At 46.7% G+C, this 4,767-nt stretch overlaps 1 non-coding gene across 1 annotated transcript; it reads right to left on the minus strand.

Moving 5' to 3' along the window:
* Window positions 1-3,852: 3,852 nt before the first annotated feature.
* trnas-aga (transfer RNA serine (anticodon AGA)) lies at window positions 3,853-3,934 on the minus strand. The gene has a single exon. It is a non-coding gene; the product is annotated as a tRNA-Ser (tRNA).
* Between the last annotated feature and the right edge of the window lie 833 nt (window positions 3,935-4,767).

Here is a 4,767-nt window from a genome sequence, read left to right on the forward strand (position 1 = left end):
GCGTCCGTACAAGAACCGAGTATTCCACCTCCAGGCAGATATTCTGGTCCCAGATGGCTGCAAGAATTTTATTACCTAACGCTAGCTGACGTTCCAACCCCAGCCTGGTCGCTTTGGTGATGATGCGCGAAAACTGGCGTACGTGGTCAATCCTCTTGACGGACTTCCACTCAGCCTGCTCAACGCTTTACGGGAGCAAGGATACCCCGCAGACCAGTCGTTTCGACATTCCGTGGCTGAGTTAAGGAGGGTTTTTGATCTTCCAGTACGGGGTCAGCAGGCTGCCCACCGACTCTGGGACTTGCGCCAAAGCAGAGGAACGGTGAGAGCCTGTGCAGTTAAATTCCGTACCCTTGCAGTAGAGACGGTTTGGAATGAGAAATCTCTCATCACAGCCTTTTAGCGTGGACTGAACGTAGGGGTCTGGCATGAGATCGCATACGGGACGAGCAGGATAGTCTGGATGACCTGATTAATCTGGCTATTCGAGTTGACGACCGGGGTGACTGTGTAGCACAGGGAAAGAATGTTTCAAACTTCCTTTGCGCCGCCTGATCACCGTCTTTCCTCGCTCTCACCCCTCCCTCACAACCCAGCATCATTGTCGACTCCATTATGCTCTTGGTAGGTAAACTGCAGGGGACCGAGAGGTGGTCTGACGAGGGTGAGCCAAGACCAGCCTCTCTAAGGTCTTTATGATGGGTGAGGCCAGAACCACTGGATAGTAGTCTTTAGTTTGGCCCTTCTTGAGTACTCGGACCACACGTGATGTTTTCCACACACTCGGAACCTTTTCCAGGCTGAGTCTCGGATTGAAAATGCACTGGAGAACTCCACACAGCAGCTCAGCACACTCCTTCTGGACGTTGGGGCTCACACCATCCGGTCGCAATGTTTTGCCGTGCCTGAGTTTCACCAGAGCCCTTCTCACCTGCTCAGTAGTGAAGGCAACTCCATAATGACTGGAAGGTGGAGGCGGGAGCTGCGGGGTTAGTGAAGATCAGACAATAGCAGTTGGTATCTGCAGCTGTTAATGGTAGGTGCAGGGCAAAGAGAGGATGTAGACAAAGGTAGCCTGAATTGTTCATCCATGTGTTGAACTGGAGGGGGAGGAGGGAGGAGGGGAGGCGTTGGTGCTGAGGGAGCATGGGTACTTGGATTGGTGTACTGAGGTGGGTGTGAACAGCAGGGCAATTATCAAATCTATCCAAGAATTGGTTTAACTCATTAGCCTATTCACGGCTGCTTTCCGAGGCTCCAAATCCAGGCTGACTAAAGCCAGTGATGTTCTTCATACCTTTCCACACCTCCCGTGTGCTACTCTGCCCATGCTTATCCTCCAGCTCTCTCCTGAATTCCTCTTCAGCCACTTTGATCTTATCCTTTCGCTCCTTCTGCACATATTTCAATTCTTCCTCATCTCCTGATCTAAGGGCTCTCCTTTTTCTGCTTGAGGAGACCCACTGGTGACCCATGGTTTGTTGTTAGGGAAGTAACAAACAGTCTTTCTGGTATTACAGTGATGCAATCCGTAAGTCCGTTAATGTCCTCTCCATATGGTTCACAAAGCACAATCCAGTTAGTAACCTCAAAGCAGCCCTTCAAAGCCTCGAAACCGTTTCATTATTATAATGGGTTAGAGTCCGAGATATGTTAAGGAATTCATCAGACCGCTCTTGGGATATTGTGAGCAGTTTTAGACCCTTTATCCAACAAAAGATGTGATGGCATTGGAGAGAACCCAGAGGAGGTTCATGGGAATGATTCCGGCAATGAAAGCGTTAAGGTATGAGGAGCGTTTGATAGCTCTGGGCCTGTAGTAGCTGGAATTTAGAAGAATGAGGGGTGATCCCATTGAAACCTATCGAATACTGGAAAGCCTAGATGGAGTGACGGATTGGATATGGAGACGATGTTGTTGATAATGGCTGAGACCAGGAGCAGAGTGCACCGTTTCAAGATAGAGGAACGTTCATTTAGAACAGGGATGAGGAGGAATTTCTTTAGCCAGAATGGAGCGAATCTGTGGAATTCACTGCCACAGATAGCTGGGATGGCCAAGTAATTGAGTATTTTCAAAGCGGAGGTTGCTAGATTGTTGATTCGTCAGGGTGTCAAAGCGACTGGGAGCAGGCAGGGGAATGGGATCGAGAGGGATAATAAGAAATTGAACTCGAGACTAATCATAACAGATGCTGATTAAGTTTTCGCACTGAAAACACTTATCTCAATGCAACTATTCTTCCATTGCGATTTCGTGGTTGTTGACTCAACTGTTGCTATAATCTTCAGATAATCACGGCCGAACAGTTAGCGATAGATGGAGAGTTGTGAGGTAACACGGGAGTGAGGCTCCAGCACTGTGTGCTGACCGCTGCCATGTTTCAAACGTGGGACACTCGTCTTTAAACTATGTGGTGTCTAGGGTTGTTTTCACGCTCGACAATCAAATTGTTCTAACCTCATCCCTCGAGTATCTTTTTAATTGTGTTTCGTAATAGGGACGGTTCAGGTTAAGTGAGCGTCTCCGCGGTGACTGTCGGTAAATCTGATCGGCCGCCGTGCTGTGCTGCAGGGGACATAACAATGGGGCACAAAGGCAGTGTTTAATTGCTCTGTAGCTCTGACAAAGAGAGAGGCGCTGTCTGGAATATCGATGTTTATATGCACACTCACCTCTCTTAAAGGCGGGGCCACTTGCCAATTTCCCCATCGAGCCTTTATATCCCACACAACAAGAGCCCATTTGTAATTCTCCGACGTGGGTTCGTTGAATGTTAGGCTGGCCGTTGCTTATTCCAGTGCTTCACTCCGGGGAGCGACGGAAAGAAAACATTAGACATCCTGGGGATATTACCAGAATCCTTGCTCGGAATTTCTTCATCTGGGATTTTCCGCCCAATTTTGAAAATGCATGGTCACCAACATGGCGATGCCCGCGATTGAACGTGGACTTCGTACATTCGAAGCTTGCTGTCTCCCGCTGAGCTACATCTCCAAGCCAAATTCACATGTTGGTAAACTCTTCTTTCTGAAAATGAGAAAGGCTGCACGTTGAACGATATAAAACAAAAGTCAGAGTGGGCTATTCCGGCCCTTGAGCCAACTCCGCTATTGAATCGGATCCTGGCTGCTCACACTCTTTGATCCCTTTCGCGTTGAAAATCTGTCTGACCTCTCACCGATTTATTAAGACATTACGGAGAGACTGCGCTAGTGAGAAAAGGGCTTGTCTATCTGGCTGCCAATATACTTTAAACTAAACACAACAGATTTTATTTAAATATAAAATCATAGTATTAGTTTAAAACGGTGAGGTAGAGGCAGGTGAAGCAAATTTTTCACGAATAACACAAAACTGCACGACAGTCCCAAATAGAAAAAGAAAAGGGTGGAAATACTCATCCATGCTGAATTAAAGTAAATACTCCATATTAAAGGTGAAGGGTAAGAGGCGCTGGTGCCACATGAGAGTTTATATTGGTTTCCTGTGCATTAATCTCATGGCAAAATGCGTGGAAAGACACGCAAGTGGTGGTAGTATTTTGTTTTCTATATGGGGGGGATAGCTTTTAGTAAATAAAAGAGGAACAGCACGGAGCATACAAAACGAATAGCAAAAGCTGCTGGCTTTCCAGCGCCCCTGTGTGGGCACAAACCATCATCCTTCCGGTTAACAGCCGAACTTAAAGGTTGCAAAACAGAGACAATCTGAAGAAAAGCAGAATAAATGGGAGCTTCCCAGGTTTAGGCGCGGTGACCAGAGATTGGTGTTTGGATCAGGTTTTTACAATCTGCATCCGAGAACTGAATGTCACCGACGCACAACCCAAAAGCAAAACACTGATAAGACGTAATCGGCAGGATTCGAACCTGCGCGGGGAAACCCCAATGGATTTCTAGTCCATCGCCTTAACCACTCGGCCACGACTACTACGCTGTACTTACGTGGCACAGGCAATACTAACCCCGGTATTTGAGAAACATAATGAATATTGCATTAATAATGGATCCTGTTGAAAATACTCTGCAGATCAGTCAGCGTCGGTGGAGGAAGAAACAGAGTTCACGTTCAAATCAATGACCATTCACTATTAACTACGTGCAGACATTTGAACGGATGCAAATTCAATTGGAGGGGACTGGGTTTGCAGCGACCACAAACACACAGATCCCAATTTTGCTCTGTGTCTGAATAACACCAATGGATGATTTGTTAATCGACGTTATCGCAAGGCCACACAGCTGAGCAGGCAGAAGGGTATTCTATTGGATGCAATAGATGCATCCTTGGGTGCACGGCGAAACTATCTTTCGCCGGTCAGAGAGAAAGGGCAGATTCTGGACTGAAAACAGAAACTTATGTGGATTATCCCTAAAGGAACACGAGCTAATCTCCATTCCACTGGGACCTCAGATGTTGCTAGTGACACCACAAAGAATTTTGTCAATTTTCTAGCATTCTACCCTTTCAGTAACCTAGGATATATACTATCAGGCCCTGGGTATGCTGGTATACACACACACACAGTTCGGCTATCTACATGCCACCAATCTGTGTATTGCCTGTGACTTTACCATCCCACCCATTCACATCCTATGCATCTTCATTCATTGTAGTCTTCTGGATGAGCCAATGAAATGGGGTGTTTTTAAACGCCTTCAGTAAGTCCATTGATCTCAAATCTCGTCTCTTTCGTCTTTCAATAACCTGGATTAAATTGTAAAAGGCCTTGGGGACATCTGCTTTCATGTTCTTCAAGATGA

This window comes from Mobula birostris, chromosome 9 (assembly GCF_030028105.1).
Source record: "Mobula birostris isolate sMobBir1 chromosome 9, sMobBir1.hap1, whole genome shotgun sequence".
Taxonomy (NCBI): Eukaryota; Metazoa; Chordata; class Chondrichthyes; order Myliobatiformes; family Myliobatidae; genus Mobula; species Mobula birostris.